General features: G+C 43.1%; 1 protein-coding gene across 1 annotated transcript in view; it reads right to left on the minus strand.

Moving 5' to 3' along the window:
* BAHD1 (bromo adjacent homology domain containing 1) overlaps positions 1-10,823 on the minus strand; it is a 69,265-nt gene extending 58,442 nt beyond the window's left edge. The window contains exon 1 of the mRNA XM_024208896.1: positions 10,509-10,823. The gene's annotated coding sequence lies outside the window, so the exon portion shown is untranslated. The remainder of the gene's footprint in view (positions 1-10,508) is intronic.
* Between the last annotated feature and the right edge of the window lie 13,522 nt (positions 10,824-24,345).

Consider the following 24,345-nt stretch of genomic DNA (forward strand, 5'->3'; position numbering starts at 1 on the left):
AGCTCAAGGCCTTGAGCCCCACCACCCGGGGCTGAAGCTCAAGGCCTGAACAGTTTAGCTTCACTGGGGCCCCAAGCAATTGCCCTGCTTGCTACTCCCTAACGCAGGCCCTGGCTTTTATATGCAGAAAACCAGCTGCTGTGCCACAGGTGGGCCGTGGAGTTTTTAATAGCATGTTGGGTGGTGGGGGTGGCCTCAGAAAGAAAAGGATTGAGAACCCCTGGGTTATGGGATACCTGATCCTGTACCACACGCTCAGTAACTTTCCAAAGCAGTGCATATACACACTATAATGTGCAGTAGCAGCAAGCTATTATTTTTCTCCTCGTTGGTTTAAAAAGGATGCTGCCAACCTAAAAATCTTTCATCTGTCTAAAATGTTTTACCGACTATTACAAGTACCAAAAAAAGAAAAAAATCCTACATTGGTTACTTCATGCATTTTTCCCAAGTTTGCGTGGATCTTTCATAGAGCAAAAGTGGAGAAAGTCTGAAATACAAAAATGTGATTGTAAGACCATAAAAATAGGTGAAGGGCCTCAGAGGCAGGGGCAGTACTTGAAGCTATTTTAATTCTTTTTTTAACTGAAGAGATTTCATTTAAGCAGAATGCAGGCCCATCAAAGAAAGACCATCTCACTGTCACCTACTATACTGTTTTATTAGGGTAACTGCTGTTAACTAGATTTTAATAAAGCTCAAGTATTGAGATAGTAGGAATGCTTGTGTGTGTTCACTTTCCTTCCTCTCTATGGTCCATTTCTGCAATTGCTTCTGATGGTTACCTTGGAAACATATGCAAGTTAAATTGGATTCACGTCCACTTAGTGGTGGACAGATGGAGTTTTGAACAGGCCAGTGCATGAGATTCAGAAAACAGTAAGACTTGGAGAAGTTCACATTATCTATTAAAAAAAAGAAAAAGAAAAAAGCAAGCAGCCACGCCCGCAGCCCCCTCACCCCAGCAAGTAGGGCATGTGATCTATTATACCACAGTAACAACAAGGAGTCTGGTGGCACCTTAAAGACTAACAGTGGCTATGTGAGCTTAGCATCACAAACCCCGAAATCCCCGCTAACTTTTTATACTTTTGTCTAGATAGCAAGACCACAGGCACCTTCGAAATTCCTACTAAGCTTTTAAGGTTGTGCGAGTGTTTGTTTTTAGGCAAGGACAGGACAGTTCTTAACCTTGGTTAGTAGCTTCAGGCAGGAGAGCTGGTGTAAATTAAGGCTACATCTATACAGTGAGCTAGGGGCGGGATTCCCAGCTCTCATTCACATACTCACACTAGCTCTTATCTGAATAAGTGCACTAAAAATAGTAGCGTTGCTGCAGTGGCATGGGCAGCCCATGCCGCTACTGCCACTGGCCACCCCAAGGACTGGTTATTCCAGGGGACAAGGGAGGTGAAAAAAAATAGTTAAGAATTAGGGCAGACAATGTTAAACATGGGCAATCGTAGATTGAAAGAAGGAAGCAGATTCCTCACTTCTGGCTGGGGGAAAGGCTGGGAGGGGAGGAGATCATTCTGGAAATGAGCAGAAATTAGACTCTGCAGTCCTGAGGGCATTCTTGTAAAGAAAGCCACTTATAAGGTCTCCTAATGGCTGTACAGAGAGGACACATTGCAGCTGTGGGTCAGTGTTGGTACATTACACTGCATGCTGTGAGACTTGTTCAACAGTCATTAGAAATAACTTTAGAGCATTACAGCAGTTATTTTCAATCCCACTGGTATAAATACTGTACCAGTGCTATGTCACAACCTGAGAAAAGCTCTCCACGGCACCATGTATATATGGTTACGTCTACACTATAAGACAGGGGTGTGATTCCCAGCTTGCATATGCATACTCGCACTAGCTCTCATCTGAGCTAGCACATTAAGTACAGTAGTGTAGCCACAGTAGCATGGGCAGCAGTGGCACAGGCTATTATGCTCCAAAGTCATTTCTGATGCTGGTAATCCTTGTTCCCTCTTCAGAATGATCACCTCCCCTCCCAGCCAGCCAGAAGTGAGGAATCTACTTCCTTCTTTCAATCTATGATTGCCCAGGTTTGACATTATGAATTAGGGCAAACAACTATTTTCTCACCTCGTCTCCTGGAATAACCAGTCCCTTAAGAAACCTCCTTCTCCCCTAACCTCTTTTTGTTTGATTTAATCATTCTTCTGTTGCTCCCTACATTACTACTGTCCTCAACTCCTTTTCCTCTGATACCTTCATCAACTTGAAGAGTCTGCTGCTGCCCACCACTCTATTAAAAACAATCTTTATTCCTGACAATACTTACCTTCCTACTGCTAACCTTTTCTTAAAATGCTTTGTAGTTCACCTGGGCAACAGGAGAAACATCAAAGAAACCCCCTCCTCTCTCCTTAGCTGCTGATTTGCTTCCATTGTCCATAAACTTGGCTTCATCCTTGAGTATGAACTTTCTTCTTACATGTGTATATATCTGCTTACTGACACTTTTGCAACATTGCCTGCATACCCCAATGCCTCAGTATTACCTCTGTTGAGATATTAAGTTCCTCTCACCTCAAATATTTAAACTCCCTCCCTTCTTTACTGTCTCACCAAATCCCAGTTTGTCAGACTTTGGGCACCTACAATAAAGAGTGACCATATCACAGCCAGTCTCCGAGAGCTTCACTGAGTCCTCCATTCATTTCAGGATCTACTTCAACTTCCCCTTTGTTTTTAAGGCCCTCCATAGACTTGATTCATCTTCACAAAACTTATCTTTCATTCGGTTCCCTTCTCTACTTCTAGCACTAGCCCGTCCGCTCAGTCCGGTCACATCATTTTGCAGTTGCTGGTACAAGAACTTCTGCAGAGCTCTTTCTGTATAACCCCACTTAATATCAAACTCAGTTGAACTGAGACTAACTTTTCTCCCTTGCCTATAACACAATTTCTTCTCCTTTGAGGTTAAATTGTTTTATTTATAGATATTCTACAAGCACTTGAAGATACAGTCTGTACAAGAGACACTATATAAACTGTACTGTACTGGAGGACAAGCTAAGGAACACTTTTCAGTAAGGCATTCAGGGCCACAACCTGCAATAATAGAAAGCCAGCATGCTTAGGGTCTACCTTTGTCTCTGCAGCTCTAAGGTCTCGTTTAAAGAATAACATTTAGACTAAGATACATTTGTGAAGAAAAATGGTTTTACATAACTTAGTGTCTACAATTTTAATTTCAAAGAAAACGTTAGATAAATTAAAACATACTAAGTCACACATACATAGAGTTTACAAAAACCTTTGAGATCTTACTTGATAAAAACAGGGCTTTGGAGCAGAGTCCGGAGCTGGAGCGTGGACCGGTAGGTTTTTGCCCAGAGCCGGAGCAGAGCAATTCAAAAATTTGATTGCTCCAAATCTCTGGATAAAAATCCAGCCTACTTCATTCAGGAGATGCATACTTCTACCCCTGAACATTTGAGGCAATATTTTGAATAAATACTCTAACAATGGGTGCAAGGAAACATCACCATAGTGTGGCTCACAAAGGAAAACCACACAATTAAGCTGCAGCTAAACAAGGAACAAAGTCAAAGCCCAAGTTAACATGAGAACTGACAGCCCTGAACTAAAGCTATAATGTACCACATTCAGAAATAAGATACTGTAATAAATCCCATTTATTCCAATAAAAAAAATCATTCCACTTTAGCCATCCAGGTGCTTACTTGTATAGAGAGCAATTTCTATGAACACTTGCATCTATCCCACATTAAACAATGCTACACCAAATACTTGCATATACACCTGAGTGTAAAGAAAAATGCTTCACTGTGTTTTAGTCTTTCCTACTGGTATATAAAGAGACCACAACATATACAAGTCCCAAGACATCTAATTTATGTACCAATCCTTCCCGTCATGTATAATAATATTACATCAACTCTCTCAGCATATTACAGTGTTGTACCAAACATATGCATGGTATCAGCTGATACTAAAAACCATGCCAATAATCTGTTTGGCTGCCATTTTCACAACATTTACCTGTTTGAACTTAATTGTGTGTCTGCCTATGATTATAACTGAACATTTAACAATGTACTTATCAGTAAATGGCATCAAAGCATACATGGTTAAAAAAAATTCCCTGAAGTGTTTTGGAACCAAACAGCCTTGCATTAGCATTAGTGTAGAAGAACCAGAAAATGAAAATGAATAGAACCAGTTAACAGCAAGAGTGAAACTGACCAGCTTAATGAAATCCAGAGGTCAAAACAGCACAATTATTTTCCCCCCAGCTTAAGCTGTTAACTCATAGCTGGGAAAAGTGTATTACGAAAGTGAAGTTTCTAGCCGTCAATCGCAACAACCTTAAAATGTAAGTCTCTGGAAGCACTGCTGCCATGATGAGTCTACATCCTGACACACCAGAGTATAAAAATATACGTTTCTACCTTTTCATCTTAATAGGTGTTTATTAGCTGCACTTCACTGCTAATGACACACTAGGTACAGACAAGTGCACTTGTTTAGTGCAGTTGGACCTATGGCACATTATGTGTCCTGACATTCCATAACTACTTGCTGCCAGAACACATTCACCCTTCCATCAGCTACAAAGGCAATTATACAGCAAGCTGGTATAACTTGGCTTAGTGCTCTTAGCAGAGGGCCCATGCAAAATTTGAAGAGCGATCTGCATGTGCTGCTTAAGCTCAAGAGTTTTAGCTAAACCAGTGTAACCTTTTATCAAAGTTTCACAGAATATTAAATGTAAATAAGTGATTAGTTGGACACACAAGCAGAAGAATTAGTTTTACCCATTAAAGTTTTCCCTCATTTCAAGAGCCCCTATGTAAGTAAATGTCTGTAACGCAGAACGCCTACCCTTGTTCAGGGAGTTTCATTACAAAACCTTTAAAGGGACATCAATTTAAAGTATACTTCTACGTGAATTTTTAAAACTTACAGTGGGGCTACAACTGAGATCAAATGGAAGTTTATTTGGTAGTTTTTTTTACTTTGGGCAATTGAAGGCACTTTGTCTACTCAGTTTCATTGTTTTCCCTTTATACTGTTTCCCCCATTTTGGGGGGGGAAGGGGTTCCCCACACAGCAATAGGAAAATGGGATTGTAAAAATCACAATAATTGGCAAAGGGGTAAAACCGGTGTAAAACCTGAACTCATTTTGAAACTATCAATAAAGACTCAATTTTGGTTTAATTTAAAACCCTTTTTCTTAAAATAAGAGTGTCTTTTGATCCTATGCAAAGGAAAAATTATTAAAAAAAAAAAAAAAAAAAAGTTACCTAGACATTCCGCTGAAGTGTTTGCGACCCAAACATTTCAGTCTTCCTGTACTAGCACAAGAATGCAAAGTGAAATTGACTATTTTGTCCAAAACCCTAAAATCGAACTTTATTTAAATCTTAACAAAGGTGGTATGAGTAATATTCGTAAGGAAATTTGTTTTCAAGCCCTCCTCCCCCATTTCAGATTTATTTTTACTCAACAGTATGTATTCAATACTGAGGATCCACAACATGAACTTAAGTAGCGAAGACCACTATGATTTAACTGTTATATTAGCACGTACAGACTAGGTACAGATCGGGTGCTATTGTTTGTGTATTTATACATATGTAAATAGCATGTTTTTGCCCCAGTTAAGAATGGCAATTCGTTGTGTTAGGCACCATGCCCATTCTAAGATATCCCCCCCTCAAAAGTGTTTACAATCTAAATCATGTTTTGCTATTTACATTTAAAGAACTGCTTACACAGCATTCTATCACAGATGCCACCTAAAACCAAGGTTTTAATATGTTCCACACACTTGACAGTTTGGGGAAATATCCGAAGATATGTACTAGACTGGCATTAGTGAGTCATAGCCAGTTTACTTGCTGTAAGCAATAAATTGCCTTGATGCCATAATCTTAAATGTCATTTCGGCAAAGAGGAAAAAGCCCTTCAGAAATCCCATGGAATGTAGAGAGAAATCCCAAAAAGATTTTTACTAACATTTCCCTAATAGTCATATACAATATTGTCCCTGATCATGGCATATTCTGTGGTATAAAATGTAGAATGTGTATTTTAAGCATTTGTTGTTTTTTTCTTGTTTCAATGTTTGTTGACGTGCATCCATTTTTCTGTAGCATGCTTCCAAGTTAACTTTACCATTTTTCTGAACTTCTGTTTTCATTTCATTATTCACAAGGAAGACACTTGAGACTTTTAATTAGTTCAATCGATTAATTGTGAAGTGGGTTCTCTCTCCATGGTGATTTTTTTGTGTATTTCCCCTCCTCCCCCCGGTGTGTTTTGTGGTGGCTCAGTGAATAGTAGATGGGGCAAAAACCTGTGTGGAGCTCTGTATAATATATTTGGACATTTCTGAGGATTCTCTTAAAGTTCTGACGTACTAAGTCTGATCATCAGCAATAAATATACTAGTTTTCTTGTGGCCTGAGTTTAATGACAGAATGTAACTGCATGCCTATGTTTGCCTAGGATTTCTAATTTTTCAATTGTTTATTTTGGATAGGTCTGCTGTTAAGAGCTTGGTTTCAATACTGAAGTATATAAGGTCAGTGTTTGAAGAAGAGAATACATTTCCCAAATAATTATTCATCACCATCTCAGTAAAATAACCACGTACTGTACAAGCACAAGAATAGCTGTTCACAATACACACACACTGCACAATGACAATTATTGCTAAGACATAACACTAAATGAATCCACTAGTTTCAACCAATAATGAAAATGAATAAAGGTAGCAAAGATATCAGAGAGGAGACCCGACGGTGACAAAAGTTAAATTTTATTAAAAAACAACAACAAAAAGTTACTGTAAGCCACTTTAAATGCAGTGATGCACAACCTCAGAGGCTTTGAAAGTAACCAAATTCCAGCTCAAAATCCAGTATTATCAGCCCACAATGCTGCTATATCAAAAATGCATATCAACATTAATGCCAGAAATCTGAAGAGGGCTAAGTCATATTTTTTTCCCCAAGATTTGACCCCATATTCAAATGTGTCAAATTTCAACATCAACTACAGATTCAACCAAGCCAAATGCTAAAGTAAGTGTGGGACTATTTTAGTCACTGGTTATAACTGTCGATTTCTCAAATGACAAAATCCATGATGGCACAAAAGTATTTTACTAAGGCAATGGCACTGTATTGTTCAGTATAACTGTTTTAGTTGACAGCAAACTGGATCATCCAGATAAGATCCTACACATGAAGTTCCACAGTAAATTTTTCTTCCCTCAACAGTAATTCTGGGTCTTTAAGCTAAATTGTACATCTATAAGCAAGGCTATACTTCAGTGAGGTCAACCTAAATTCTGCATCAAGGATCCCAGATTCTGCAGCACTCATCATACAGCAGCCTGGAAACAGAAGCGGCTTCCGCTCCATTTAAAACCAGAGCGATTTACTGAATTAAATATGAAAATGAATACAAACAATTAATGCAACATTCCAGGTGTTTAATCTGACTAAATTAAAAATTAAAATTAGTTTAACATAATTTTGTATTGAAGTTGCAAAACTGCATCATAGAAGTTGTCAAGGAATCTGAAGTTTTTGGCAGCTCAGCAGGGGACAGTTGGGGTATTTGGCACTTGAGAAAGTGTGGGGAATGATTTCAGATTGTGGGATAGGCACATTATTAGCTGGATTTTTCTGCTAAAATGATCAGCAGTGAACTAGTTAATGCTGGCATTTTAGTTATAATTAGATTTCAAAGGAAATGCATAGTGCCCAGTGCATCACATTCGGAAGGTTTGCTTCACAACCATAAGGGCTAGAAACTTACATTTTTTAAAATGAAAGCTCAGATTCTGGAGCACAGTTTTGCAGACACAGAATCACAGAATGCAGTTTGCTCTGCTTAGAAGTAGTAGCCTGGAATTATCATATTCTAATTGTGACAGATTGATGGATAGGTCAATTAACTGTAGTACCAACTGCCCAGAAATGTTTTCTTAAAAGTTCATCTGCTTCTGATGATTATAACTTCAGATGTGGAATAAGTATCAGCAGTAGCTGTACTCTTAAGAAAAATCCTGTTTGCAGGCTACTATCTCTTTAGAAAGACATACCATACAGGCAAAATAAGTTCTAAATTTAACATTTTCAAAGTTGTCTCATAAAATATCACTTGCTCTTTTTAAAGAGATTGAGTTGCCATGATGCACCGTAGAAGGAGCTGCAGCTTGTAATAGGAATAACCTGGGATTTTAGCATCTCCATTTATCCAGCTCACTGGTTCTCGAATCGTAGTCCAGAGAGCACTTGCTAGTCTACAGAGATCTGGCCAGTCACATGGTGCTGGCTCCTGTGTCTTGCAGAAGCAGCTGGAAAGAAGGAGCCAGTGAAGCTGCCTCTATTAGAAGCCACTGCTACACAAAAGAAACAAGCTTCTCTCAGCAATGAGAGCCACCAACAGGAGAGAGAATATCCAGGACGATGGGAACCATGCAAATGGGCAGCATGTGTAGGGGAAGAGGAGGAACGTTTAAAGTGAAGAGCAAAGGAGACGGTGGATTTAATCCACATATACCCCAAACAGAACAAATCCTTATTACAGTAAAGTCAGTTAAATGCAATAAATAATATTACTGTATGTAAACTATTGCTTTAGTTGCCAGACATAATTAATTCAAAACAAAGGAATGGTCCAGTCACTCTATTAACACATGATCTATACCATGAGAAAGTTTGAGAACTTATCTACTTAATGAACATTTATACTTAGTGTAGTTATTCTAATTTCTCGCATACCCATAAAATTAATCTGCTCACAATAAGCCACACAAGCTAAATACCTACCATTATATATACACAAACCTTTCAAACTTCCATTCAACTATAAAACCGATTTAGTGCCCTAGATCTTACTTTAAAGATACTTGAAAACAAACACTATCATGAAACACCAAAAGCCCTTATACTTGCATAAGAAATTATATAGTGAGCTTATACAGTCTGCTCTCCATCTATTTAGGTGTTCCATCTAATGTACTCACAAATCCAAACTTGGCATTTCGCCCTGGAATCATGTTAAAATAACCATAATCTTTCTTTGGAGGGGGAGACAAATGACACCTTGTTTTCATACTCTGTGGGCAGTCCACTACTCTAACGAATTCCTTCTCCATTTTTCTTAACATGGTGTTGCTTCAAACACATGCACCACAGGATATACAAACTTAAGTTTATGTTTTCCCCCCTTGCTAACACACTCCACTTGAATCAATATCAAGTGATTCTGTTTCTTGCTCTTTCCAGAGAAAACCCATCAAGATTCATTTTTCCAACATTTTTCCCTTTAAGACTGTAATGCTTAGTCACTTCTACAGTTTTTTTCCCCCGTTTTAAATTGCCTGTCAAGTTGCTCAACATCTAGGAATCAAGCATTCTGTTTGTCTTTGTCCTTTAGTGCCATTTTAATAAGGACATCTGTCTCAGATATTCTCCCCTCCCCCCCAAAAACATAGAAGTTTCTGTATAGATTTTGTAACCATCTCAGAATTAGCAAATTGTAAAATATTCCTAGGACTTTAGAGAGACAGAGGAAAAGAAATAGCTGGCCAAGGAGCACAAACCTCATTTGTGTGCTTCCCCCTGAGCCCATCACATGCCCTTCTCCACATCATTTGGAGTTTCCAAGTTAATTGTTTTATTACATAACTTTAAACCTAAAGCTAATCCCAGAGCAAAACAGCCTGGTCACAGATATGATATGGCACGGATGATACCAGGCACTCACAACCAGAGCTCAACCCACCTGCCACAAAGGCCATTTCCTCTACTCTCTGGGGAAAGGGAAGCCGCTCAGACAGCAGGGTGATGGGCGGGGTAAAATGGAAACAACCCACAATGTCCTTCAGCTCGCCCAAGTGCCAGACTGGAGCAGGATGCCCTTTGCGGTCAGATCGCCCCCCATCTCCCAGCCTAAGGGTCACAGACCCGCCCGCCCCCGCTTCGCGAGCTCAGGAGAGAGTGAGTGTCCTAGGAGGCAGCTCCTTACAGTGGCTGAGCTCTGGGAGGCCGACGCAGCCGGATCCCCCACCCCGAGCACACGCGGAGATCGCAGGGCAGGGGTGGAGAAAAGGCTCCGCCGCCCCAACCCCACATTATCTGTCACCTCATGCCGCCGAGCACGGGCCGCCCGCCCGCCCACATCGGGCAGAGGACCCCCCCAGGAGAGGGGGCTCGGATACCCGCCGGAGTAAACCAGCCCCCGCCTTCCCCCAGCCAGATCCGGGCGGAAAGTTCCTCGTCTTCCCGACCCGACCCGGCGCCCTGGGCAGGGGCGTCCCGCAGGAACCGCCTCGGGGGCGGCGGGAGCTGCATCCCCTCCCCTCGGCGGCACCTGTTCCCATCACCCCGCTCCGCAATGGAAGTTACCCGGGGAGACGGAGCCACCCAAGCGCCACTGCCTCCGTCGTGCGGGATCCCGGGGCGGGCGGAGCCCCGAGCACCATCGCGTGGGACTCACCGCCGCGCTCTCCCGCGCTGCTCCGTGGCCGGCCCGGCCCGTCGGGGCCCAGGGCAGCCGGAGGCCCCTGCCGGGATGGAATCCAGCAGCTGGACCCCCCCCTGGGGCGCCCGAGTCCCGGGCTCCACGCTGCTGCGTCAGCGCCTCCGCCGCCGCCTCCCCCTCCTCCGGAGCCTCCCGGCTGCGGGATGGGGATGGGGGCGGCCCCCCGGGGCGTCGCGATCAGGCTCCTCCCTCCCGCCGCGGCCGCCCAGCGCACACAGGCCGGGAGCAGGCGGCCACTACGGCTGGGACAAGAGGCTCCTCCGCCGCTGCCGCTCGGCTCTAACTCCCCGAAAGCAGCAAGCCCCTCCGTCCTCCTTCCTGCTTCCTCGTCCGCAGCCAATCAGCGCCCTCCCCACCAGGCCGCTTCTCCACAGCCGCCAATCACACGGGCCCCTGCTAGCCAATCCCGGCTCCCAGCCACCCGCCCGAGCCGGGCCAAGCGCCCCCCCACCACAACCGGGTCCCAGCGCAGGAGGCTCCCAGCAGCCACGGCATGGCCACCACCGCCCCAGGGCGGGGGAGGGGCCAGCTCCACACGAGCCTCAGCATCCCCCGCGGAGCATCGCTGGGCGAGCCCCTCACCCAGCCCGGCTGCCTGCCACCCCTCTAGAATCCCTTCCTCATCCCACACCCCTCCTGTATCCCCCTGCACCCCATCCCTTCCTGTATTCCCCTAGAACCTCGTCCCCTGCCCCTCAGCATCCCCCTACCACACCCCCGTTCCCATCCCAACCTGCCTACAAGCGCCCTACATCGTGTCCCACCCCCACTCAAGCTCTGCTGCACCCTCTCTTCCCAATCCAAACCGTCTCCCCCATCGCTTGCCCCTCCCCATCCCACAGAAATCCTTAACTAGACTCTCATGCCTGACCCACTGAAAACCATTCCTAGCCTAGTCACTGCACCAGCCTGCCACCCACTCTCCTCCCTTGTGACTCTACACCTCGGTCTCCATCCCCTCACTGAGCTTCCAGAGCCAGTCTCCCACCGTCCAGCACTTCCCTTGCCTTGGACGAGCTCTCTGCTGTACCCTCATTCCTTTCCCATCCCAGAGTATGTATAACCAGGTCACTGACATTCCATGGAGCCTTCAGTTGTGTCTACTCCCCCCTGCACAACTGCCATATTCAGGTCACTGACTCAACTTGTCAGTCAACCTCCAGTACTTCCTCTCCAGCCAGACGAGCCCTCTGTGCACTCTGCAAAGACCTTTGCTTGGCAGTTTGTAATCTGGGATATGGTCTACATGTTAAACTAATCCTATCTTCCCCACCTGGCTATTACAGAAGCGAGCTGAATTTAAAATTTACTAGCAATTGCTGTATTAACCTACAATCAGGCAGTCTAGAAATAAGAGGAGATGATCACATCAACACTTATACCTTAAATCAGATTCCCAAAAGTGGTCTGGTCACATGCTGGCTTCTCTTTTCCACCTGTTAAATAGCATTAAAAAATAGTAAAGATACATTAAACACCTTCCTATTTAAGCTGTAGCTGCCACAGAGATGTTGTGTGATTGTGAATGAGAGGAGAAGCAGTCCGCAAGACAGTCTTTGTATTAAGTATGTCCCATACTATGAAAAAATGGGAACCCTTGGGTTAAAGCAATACCTGTTAGCCACACATTTATCTAGTTATTCTATTAAACTAACCTCCCTCCAATGATTACTGCAATTCATAAACAGGCATACTATTAAATGCAAGAATTACAGTTAATGCTGAGAAATCAAGCATTCACATATAAAGGAAATAGCCAACATTACGTTTCCTACCACTGTAATAACTTTGTATATCCTGTAAAATATATTATAGGTTACATAGTAATATGATAAGGTTTGCAATTCAGAAGGTAAACTACAATATAAAGTACTATATTTGAATAATGTGACTGAGTTAACACTGTGGTAAAACCTTAACTTTTGAGATTTCCTAAGGAGAGTTCTTGATTTTGTGACTTTAACATCACATCAATGCTAATTTTTGTAGTTGATTTTCTCAAGTTCGGAAAAAAAACTCACAGTGCACTTTTACCTGACACCTTAAAGTGAGGTGGCTGTAACTAATGGATTCTTTAATAAAGATAACCTTAATTGACGGCCTTCCCTACACTTTGGTATCTTTACAAATGCATCCTCCCCAAATCACCAACTATTCAAATGTGTAAGTTAATCAAAGGCAAAGATGGAAAAAATATACTTTCCTTTAACTGAAAGTTGGAACAATTTTGTTTAAATTTTCCCAAAATAAACATTCATTTTTCAGCGGAGACCAATCTGAAAAATTTTGAACCAGAAAGAGAAAAGAAAAGTTAGTTCAGGAAAGTTATAACCAATTGGAAAAAGCGGCAGTAGTATAGAAACTGGAACTCAGCCTTACCTATAAATGATCACTACTAGCAACCCATGTAAAGATAAATAGCAATAGAACACCGTTACCAGTATTTATATTGCAGTGTCTTCAATATAATGATGGTTCTTCAATGCTTTCCCCATTTATATGGTTTTCCCTTTCCATTCAAGGTGTAGATCAGATTACTTTTCTCCTGGTACGCAGCATGGCAGAACAAATGAAGACTACGCTGCTGCCTATACAGATATTTGTAAACTGGGTCATGCAAGCATGAACATCTGATGGCAGGGATGGGCTCCTGGATGCTGTGGAGAAATATGAAGATAAGAAGTGTTATAGAAAACCATCCGCTGCTGCCCTATCACCATCTGTAGGAACCCATTTTCTAGCTCCCCAATTACCAGTATTTAACACTGTCATAGCACAAACAAAGGCAAACTCCCTCTTTGAGAGATTAGATGGCAGGTGATTGTGACTTCTCACAGAAATGGAAGCACAAAGAAATATTCCCCCTTATTGGTTCATTGGTACAAACTCCTTTTGTAAACTGTTTTGTAAGCCAGTATCAGCAACTTCCCCGTGCCTTCGGGGGAGGCCAATTTTACTCATTAGCCAGGAGGGATCAACTGCCACAGAACCTCCCACTCCAGTATTCCATACTTTCTCCCACTGAAGGGGCACATTAATAGCAACAGAGGGGAAGGGGATCACCCCATATCTGTATCATGACATATGGGGCAGTTTCTTCTGCTCTTGCAGCCATTGAGACAATCATTACAGTAAACACATCAGTTAAGAGTCTGTGTCTTACATATTTTAGTGGAAGTGCTGCTGTCACCAAGGGCTTGCTTTTGTAATCACCTACTGCCATTCCATAATAGGAGGATCCTACCACACAAACCCCTTTCTGTTTTCAAGGAGAAAAATCTATTTTAAAAAAAACATACTTTATCACCACCAGACTCAGCACTCACCCAACGATGGGGCACCAGGAATAAAGAGCTGTCTATGACCAGCTCTGGAGGCCAGCTATGGGACTGGCCATTGCAAGCAGAATGCTTCTTCAAAGCAGTGGTACTTAGCTGCACTATCCAGCCTAGACAGGCTGCAAGAAGGAAATGATGCCCCCAAACAGATATCCGCCTGAAGTAGTGACTGGAGTCAGTACCAGGGCATTACCATTGATAGCCAAGTTTCTACTGATTAATCATCTACGTCTCTTTCCCCATTCCTGGCCACTCTAAGCAGAGAGGGTGGTATTTCCAAACAAGGCAACAGCTCTCTCCTGAGGAGCTGCAATGAGAGCCACGTAATATGCGATTTACAAACTGCAAGTTATAAAAAGCAATATCCATTTTCTCAAAGATAAAAAGGTGTTACTTTCACTGAGCTTAGGGCAGAAGATACATGCTCCCTGATTTCCACCAACTCACACCCGTGCTATCCACATATTGAAACTTATCCATCAGTTTTAACATGTTTGCTGTTCATTTCACTCCCACAATAGTTCAGGAGGACTTTGGGAAGCAAGCACATGCCACACAGGATAGCCCAGTCACAATGTAAGAGTATGTCTAAATAGTAAGCGTACACCAATGAACAGACAGCGTCAACTAAGCCTTAAAAAACTAGGTTAAAATAACATTTACAGGTCTGGTTGGAATTCAGCGAAACCCAAGGAAAGTTAAGAGGCTGAAATACTCTTTTTCCATTGGGCCTGGATACTGTAACCTACAATGGCTGATCATGCACCGTGTTTTGAAATCCTTGCTGTGCCTGAGTGAATTGGGCTAAGAGGTAAAAGGGCACATTTCAACCAATTGGAAAAAATTGGTTGAAATGTACTGATCCGCTTTCTAAACTACACCCCCACTCCCCCCGAAACTCATTATTTCCTTAGGCAGTTTGTGTAGATGTAAAATTTATTTTAAGATACAGCTCTGCAGCCTTCTGTTCAATCATCTACCTGCCACTTCAATGAGACAGCGCAACTCCTCTCAGCAACCAGGATTTGTAAGCTACTGATAAAGTCTCCACATGATGATAAAGTAATTGTCTGAGTCTACCACACAGTTTATAGCAGTGATTTCACACATAGTACCACATGCAAGGGACCAGAGTAGGGTTCATTGATGGTATATTTTTCCAGGCTAGCCATCCCCAGAGCAAGTGGTCAGCCACTACTAGATGTTACTATGGTGAACATTGACACAGGCACTTGAACCTAGTACACTGGCAAATTACCATGAAAACTAACCAACATGCTTTTGGACTGAGCTATGATAACTGATTATATGAGGCCTGATTGAAGTTTCATTTGAAACCTGGCCTCTCCAGCAAAGACATGTACACTACCTGTGACAACGGTACAGAAGCTAGACATGAGGCTGCCTGAAAAATTTGCTACCATCTTTGATAGAGAACAACCCTCTTCCTCCCCCCCCCACCAAGATTTATCAGCTACACTGCTGAGAGCCACAGGGGATGTACAGTAGCAACTGGCCTTCATCCAATAACATAGCCACCTTTGTAAGATCCTTGTGTTTTGAGATGCTCAGAAGACAGGCTCTGTAGAAGTGCACAGTGCTAACACTAAATTTTCTCCTCCTTTAAGGTAGCATTAAAATAAAAAACAATCAATTCATAGAAGCATATGGAGATGATAGTGCAGTCTATCTTATGAGTACTTAAAGTATATGCATACTATGTGCCCCGAAGACTGTAATGGTTGTAAAGGAACACTTAGAGTCTCATGTAGATCCGTAAACTTACTAAAGAGTTGATTTCTAACATGACAGCATGCAACAGCTCCTCAATCGGATCAGACTTTTCAGAATCACGACTGCTCTCAGACCTGCTTCCCTTATGCTTTAGCAACTTTATTGCAGTTTGGGATTTAAAGAAAGATGGGGGGAAAGGAGGGAAAACATTCCCATTATACCTTTATTTCACCTCTTCCCTCAAGAGTCTTGTAGCACAGCAACATATCCTCAGAACATGCAGTTACCCTCCCCAAACCCATCAATGCTGGTGAGTGTCAGCTAAAGGGAGTCACCCAAGGGTAAAGGGTACTCCCTGTCCCCAGGGGCTGAGTGCTGCCTACACAGTGCTCTCAACCTGAAGAGTGAGGGAGTCAACCTTTGAGCGTCAGCAGTATATTTTACCACTGGACTACCAAGCTGTCCTCTACATTTTTAAAACAGGCTCTCTCTCCAGTGAGCAGCAGCAATTGGTTAACTAAGGTACTGGCCAAATGCAGAGCACAGAATCTAACAGAGTTATCTCACCTTACTCTCCAGAAGTGTTTTAATGCCTCTGCAGCCATACCACTGTGGACTGTGATTTCATCAACTAAGGAGGGTCACGTCTGGTCAATACTTGCATTGGAAACTGACGGATTTGGAGATGCTCTGAAATAATTTATGATTATGAATACTGTATGTTGACCTCATTAGTGGGATGTATACTGTATGAATATATTGGTTTAGTTTAATAGGGAGCTGTAAGGAAAAAAAACAAGCAGAAAGGGGAAAAAAATGACTCAAGATAGGCCATTTCTCCACAAATGCTCGAGGATTAAGAGAGTGCCATACTGGGAAAGGTGTGCACACACCACCAGATCAAAAGGACCACAGCAGTTTAGAAAGACTCAAGAGATGGGGGAGATGTTCGGAGGAATCAGGATGAGATACAGGCATCCAATAGGGGTATGAACAAATTAGCCCTGCCTAGTTTACCACGAGGCGAGGCCAAACCTTTAGGTAAAATAGACAGGCACAAAGACAGCTTTAAAATCCCTTTTCTCTAAAGCTTTGTTGCTACTGTTAAAACAAACAATGCTTTGGTTTTAGGAAGGCTGTTTGGCCACTATATTCACCACTGGCCACAGAACTCCTGACGGGAAGAACCACAGGTGCCAGAACTCAGTCCAATCTGCTGGGTAAGCATAGTTGATACACAGTGCTGTAGCCCAGGGCCCAGTCAAAGTGTGCGAATTGTAGAATGCCTCCCCGGGAGAGGTAAAGGCACGAGGCGTGTCAACTGTGAGGGTGCTCTCAGAGACCAGAAAGGGGACAGAGGTGCAGCTAAACCTGTAACCATGACAGAAACTTCCAAGGAAACAGGTGCTAGCAGGAATTGGTGCTTATGATTCAGTAGATGGCACTCTTCCCTTTGAGTCAGTACTGAACCAATACCCCAACATGATGTTAGGGGTCACTGTGCTGCTGGACATTCCATCTTTCACATGAGACAGAAAACTGAGTTCCTGACTGCTTTTGGTCAGTGAAGATCAAGACACAAAGAATGGGTGTGAACAAGGGTGCTTGATCAAAGCCTAACTCGGCTAATTATACTGCAATTTATTAAATTCCCCCTTCAGTTTCGACTGGAGAAGTTATTCTTCTGTTCCTAATACATATAACCCTTCTCCCCACCACCACATATCACACACCCACCCTTGTTGATACACAGTAGCACATACACACACACACACTGTACGCAGTAGCTGCCATGTATTCTACCCCAGGTGTGGCTGCCTTTCAACAATGAATGAGATATCTGGATTTAGAATACATGAAGCATGGTGGGATCCCTCTCTCACTAACCGTGTCCTGCTGCTATCATTTTAAGACACCCTCTTGGGAAATAGTTTCTGTGGGATAGAGGTGCATATGTAAATTAATCTCACCTCCCACACAGTGACGTAGTACATTTAGGAAAGAGGGAGACCAAGGGACACAAATGAAAAAGTTAGATTTCTTAACAGTTGCTTTATTAATCTACATGTAGGCAAATCTGGAATTAAATTAGCTAAATTATCTCTATCCCTTAATATTTGATCAGTAATTTTTAATAAGAAGTTTTTCCAGTTACACTATTAAACACATTGTTAGACACTTGTTTCTCGCTCAAACAGCAATACATGCACTTTCCAGCATTTAGAGTGCAAATTTTTCAGTCTAATTGTTGCCTAAGAGAAACTTGTCAGTGTACATGCTATTCCATTTACGATTAAGTGTCACCTCCGCATTCAAGGTGCAGGACAGGTAACTTACCTCTTTCAAGGATGCAGGATATCAGAACATCTGGAGACCAGGCCAATACAGTTATATTTTATCTATATCTATATATACACACACACACACACACCTGTATCCGATGGAGAAGTACAAGAACTGGAATTGACAGAGAAAGCAGACTTAGACCCAGCATTACCAGAGTTCTCTCTGACACTCTTCATATAGCCACTTTCTCCTTTGGGACATTGACTATTTAAACTACTTTTCTTGTCCCTTCCACAGCCATCAATTATACTCTCAAAGAAAGGGAGGGGGGGGGGAAATAATGTAATCATTGGTTACAATACAAGATAGCTGGCTATCTACTACTCCCTAACCAACATCACAGGAACCCCATGAGTGTGATTTTTCTCATTAACCATGAAGAATGAGCTGCCAATGCCCAACTGTCACAGAACATTCCGATTCCTGTAAAGGGAACAACATCCAAAACATTCTGCTTGTTGTCTGAATAGCAGCAGAGGGGAATAAATATCCCTTTATTTGTTGACTCACCATTTGAAATGTGCTGGTATAGGCAGTAGCAGTGTTTACTAACCTGCTGTCACATTCACCTCCATAGCCAGTGAAGGCTTGGTTGTAGTTTCCTGTGGCCTCCCAGTAGCAGGATGGCTCCAAGGAAGTTACAGAATGATCCAGGAAGTGACAGAAACTGAAGGCTTGATTCTCCACAGCTGTGCACTTTATGCAGTCATTTACGCCTGTATAAAAGGGACAGGTACCAGTGAGAAGGGATGGAGAAGCAAAAGGAAAGAAAGGCAGTGGAGAAAAAGACAACACTGATTAAGGAAAGAAAATGGTATGACATAAAGGAAGAGAATGGCTTTGGAAAAGAGGGAGAAAGAGAAGGGAGTTATGTTTCTTTATTCCCAATTACCCAAACAATCATTCAGTTAACAACTTTAACTGAATAAAAAGAAACAGACAGTGGGAATTTAACAAATGGATCAACTAAGTGTGGCCAGAGAGTCCTTCAAACACTATGCTCCAAACACTACAGCAGAGAAGAAGACACAAGCTGCCTGTGTGCCACCCTCTCATTCCCCTCTATTTAAAGGACTCCCACAGTCCCTGCAATCCCACATGCCTCCCTCATGCCAGGGGCTTGGTGTATCTGCCATGCCCTCTCCCCCCATGCCATTTTACCCCTTTCTCTATTCCCCTCATGGCAGGGGCTCCATATGTGCCCCCCAGCTCTCTATTTCCTTATCCCATCTCCACTCTCACCTCTCCAGGACCCTGTTTCTTCCCCACCCTGCTTTTCCCTCCCTGTCTCCACTCCAGGTTGCTGCTTCTACACCCATCTATTCAGTTTTCCATCCCCTGAGTCCCTGATTCCCTTATCACCACCCCCACTCCCCTCCCCCCATTCTCTTGTAGGTCTCTGCTTTGCCCCTCACACCCACTCTCCTGCCTCACCTCCTTCCCCTCCCCCACCAGTCCCCATTCTCTCCCAACCTCTGCTTCTCCATCACCACTGGCCCACACCGTCTCCAGGTCCCTGCTTCCCCCTCCCCACCCCAATCACCAATAGCCCATCTGGCTGGTCCCTGCTACTTCCCCTTACCATGGCTATTTCCTCCTCCCCCTCTGGATCCTCATTCCTTCCACAAACACTCTTCCTCCCATACCCCCCAGTCCCTGCTTCACACCCTCTCTGTAAGGCGGTCTTATTTCTGATGGAGTCCAGACAACAATGTGCTCCCCAGCAAATTAAGCTGCCACCTCTAATATGTGTAGGCATCAGAATCCTCTGCCTGCAGCACCAGGCTGTCTTGGGGCATCGGTTTCCTGTGAATCAGTGTTCAAATTTGCACCAAACTCACTAGGCTTGTGCCTACTGCTGCCTAGAACATTCCCTGAAATTTTGGAATTGATCAGATAAGACATTACAAAGTTACCACATTACAGACAACTGGCTTCACTTGGCCAAAACTGCGGGCTTCCATATGCAGCAGTTGCTTCTGTGGCCTCAAAGCAGACAACGTCCCTCTTTTTGTGCTATTAGCCTCAGGACTAGCCGACCACTGCAAACTGACTCCTTGGGCTGACCTATAGCACTCAAGAACATCACCCTGACCACACAGTCTGTGAGAGGCAGGAAGAAGTCTCTCTTCCTCCAAGAGCAGGAGATCCCACCTGAATCCTGACCAGGACCATTAATGGGGAATTCCCATTACACTTGCTGCTTGCAATTAATTAGGATCTATATGAAGTAGGAAAACAAACTTAAAACTGTTGATAGCAATACACTAGAAGCAGCTGCTTACCGTATTCTTGAGAACCCCTATTCTAACCCTTTCCTAGATCAGCTTTAATGGGTTCCAGGGAAAGCCTTATCCAGCCTTCCTTGGCTGGAAGTCATAACCTGGTGCTTTTGGAGAGCAGGTAGGATCCTGACAAGATTTCTTCCTGACACCAAGCAGTTGCTGGGATCACAAAAAACTTGAGTTAAGTCGATCTAGGGTGACCAGATAGCAAGTGTAAAAAAATCAGGGCAGGGGGCGTGGGGTACTAGGTGCCTATATAAGAAAAAGCCCCCAAAATCAGGACTGTCCCTATAAAATCGGGACATTTGGTCACTCTAAGTCGATCCCTTCTGATAACAATATTTGAAATTATATCATTGCCATACTTACATTTCAATGCATCAATTTGCTGTATTAAAGAGATTCTTCTTATTTTACAGCTTCAATAATCCCCCTCAGAAAAGTCACAGAGATTTCCATTGCAATCTATTGATGTGTTAGATGTTCGCAAAATCCAACATCCTCATTTAACCTGGATTTCTGCATAGACTTGCACTTTTTAAAAATCAACCTGTTTGCTCTAAGCAAGAAGAATCTGGCAGGACATCACTCATCTCTCCATAAGGTTGGGGGGGTTCAAATAACACTGTATGTTGGAGAGAACCAGATCCTTCTGCAAACATCATAAAAACCAAACTAGAAACTCCATGTATAGGTTAGTGCAGGGGGAGTGGAACTGAAAGGGGGCAGCACTCAGTAGAATTAGGACCCATACAATAAAATATAAAAACTAGATCCCCAAGAAGCTTCAGTTTGAAACCCTATAGAAAAACACAGTAACATATTCCCACCTGTGTGAAGGGATACAGAGTCCTATTCCTTACAGACGGAGATGTAAGTAACTATCAGCCCCTTAGCAGAGCAATTTTATACACTGATAGGTGTTTAAATGTACTGCACACAGATTAATTTGACAGAAGACTTTCAGTTTCATTTACTGAAGATGACAACCAACCCCACTCCCTCATCCCAGCCAAATACAAATAAATTACTAGCTTTCCCAGCCTAGACTGAGGTGCTTTTAAATTAGAACTCTCCATACCCTGTGAGGGAATATCACAGTTGTACACATGCTGTAGGCGCCTTTATTTTCTATAAGAAGCTCCTCTACACTTCCTGGGACTAAAATGAGAAACAGCCACTCAGTCAGGCTTTTGTACCAGGTTCAATTTACCCAGAACCCCTCCCTTATAAAGTTCTCCCTCCCCACCCCTTGCAGGGATATCTTTAAATGACCAAACTCTAAACCAGTGAGCATACACATATCCAAATCAGCTGAGTCAGCCCTACCCCACCTGATGCAGAGCAGCCTCAGCATAAAAGGTGCTCACACTGTACAGTCTACTGCTTAAAGAGACAGTTTCCATTCCTTTTTCATGGAGGAACAGCGAGTAAATACTGCAGGCCAAATTAATTTCTGATGGAACTCTACTCACTTACTTGGAATTACATTACACTGAGGGTAAATTTGGACATCAGTGTTTAGCTACACAATATATCACCTTTAATTACAGATGCTTTTTCTTTTGAGACTTCTACTTAAACATCAACTTTTCTGTATTCTTTTCATAGTGATTTTCCCCCCTTTCCCATGAAAAGTAATATAGTCTCTGCCCTGATGAGGGCATATTAGAAACAGACTCAGTGTGGGAGATCTGTCAGCCAGCATGAAGGTGCCATATAAATTTGAGAAATTTTATTTACCTGGAAAAATGGCAAATAAATAGCACCATGTGTGATTACTGGATAATTGGAACTCCAGACTTTATATAAAATAAGATCTTTAGTACAGTTATTGTGCTTTTCACCCAAAGGTCTCAAAGCACTTCACAAAGGTGTATGTAAACTTCACTAGTCACATTTTACAGGAGGGGAAACTGAGGCACAGAGAAGTGAAATGTCACAGTGAGTAAACAGCACAATTGGGAATAAAGATATGGATTCAGAAAACACGCTTAAGCAAATGCTTAAAAGTTTAACACATACCAAAATACTATCCTGAATTGCAATGGACTTAAACTTTGAACTGGATCATGCTACCATTAGTGAAAATTCATATGCACTATCAGATGTTTAACCATCCCTAGATAACAATTATTTTATAAAGTGTGATTCACAAAAAACTATAGTAAGGCTGTAGTAATATGAACATGAAACATATGTCCCAAGCAGACAATATAGTACATAAAACAAACAGCAGTTACATGATCTGCAAAATGAAATCTGAAATGTTAGATTTGTAGTGGGCTTGGAATGCTGACGCAGTTGTTCCCAGAGCATAGACGAGGGCTCTATAGTATAAAGTTACAGTCAGTAAAAGCCAGACCCCTGTCATTTGTTGATGAGTGCCGGTGACACACTGGATACAATTGGCTCAGATAAGTCAGTGAGTTCAAAGACACAAAGGGTATGTCTACACTGCAAAATAAGCCCAGGGTTTGAAGTCAGGCCCAGGCCTAACCCCCCTTCCATCTACACACATATTGTATTAATCCAGGGGTCTGACTCAGGGTCCCAGGCCCCCACGGGATGGAGGGTCCAAGCCTGAGTCAAGATGGGGCCCAGGGTTCAAACCCTACTGCTTTGCAATGTAGACACAGTCCCACTGGACCCATGCTCTGGGAGTCCACCAAAAGTATTCCACAATCCTTTGGGCTGACTTTCATTGTCCTCTCTGGACAGTCAAGTTTGGTGGACAGTCAGGTTTTCCCACACTACACCACGAACAAATGGCTAGAGTGGCCACATTTCAGGAGAGCTCTAGAAAGCCTGAGATGGCTGGTTGGACTGAGGGTCGGTGTGCTGAACCAGGTTCAGGCGCAGGTTAGAAAATTCTTAACGTAGGGTTGACAATCAGTGTAGACGCTCAAGCCCTAGGTTCTCTAACCCAGGTCTGCTGACTCAAGTTCCACTAACCCTAGGCTTACACTGCAGTGCACAAGTATCCTCTGAAATTAAGTAAAAGGTGCCTGGGTGCAAGGGCTCAGTGCAACACATGTATGCAGAGAGGAAGCAGATGCAACACCAAGAAAGCTACATCTCTTTCCTGTCCTCATTTGCCAAGTACAAAGGGACTCAGTCCGGCATGTATACATTTCAATTACATTTACACTTCCAGGTCCCTTTATGCTGCCAGAGTGGAAGGATGGTCCAGTGGGTAGGTGCTAGCCTCAGACTCAGAAGACCTGGGATTCAATTCTCCACCAGAGACTTCCTTTATGAGCTTGGGTAAGTCCCACTGGCCCATATCCACAAAGCTATTTAGGCATCCAGCTTCCATTGAAATCATTGGAACCCTGAAATCAATGGAAGTTAGGGGCCTAACTACCTTTGAGGGTTTGGGCCTCGGTGCCCTATCTGTAAAATGGGGATAATCGCACTTCGCTATCTCTCTGCAGTGTTGTGAGGATAACATCATTAAAGACTGTGAGGCCAATGGTAATGATATTACCATAGATAGAGGGAGGTAAAGGGGGCTTAGTATAAATGAGAATCATGCCACAAGTTGAAATGAAATACCAGACCCACCCCATTCACAGTTATTAGATATATCCATTAACACAACTGCAACTACCAGTCAACTATCCATGGATGTGAGGAAGAAAGTGGCTCAGTCAGGATCCCCCGAAGACACTTTAGCCTCTACTGGTAATGTCTATGGCCTTGTCTACACTTACAGAGCTGCAGCAGCACTGGTGCTGCTGTAGCACTTAGTGAGGACACTACCTACACCCATGGGAAAGCTTTTCCCATCGGCGTGGTACTCCGCCTCCCTGAGAGGCAATAGCTATGTTGACGGGAGAAGCCATCCCATCGATATAGCGCTGTCTACAGTGGGGTTAGAATGGTATAACTATGTTGCTCAGGGATGTGGATTTTCCACACCCCTAATTGAAGTAGTTAGTTATACCAACATAAGTTCCTACTATAGATCAAGCCTATGTTTACATTACCCTTTGGTATCCTGAGTGTGGAGGAATTCCAGGATTCTCTCAGGATATAGATAAGACACACAGATGTATGCTCCAAGAAACTGCTCCCTTGCACTCC

Source organism: Terrapene carolina, unplaced genomic scaffold, assembly GCF_002925995.2.
Source record: "Terrapene carolina triunguis isolate 2854851 unplaced genomic scaffold, T_m_triunguis-2.0 Scaffold96, whole genome shotgun sequence".
NCBI lineage: Eukaryota > Metazoa > Chordata > Testudines > Emydidae > Terrapene > Terrapene triunguis.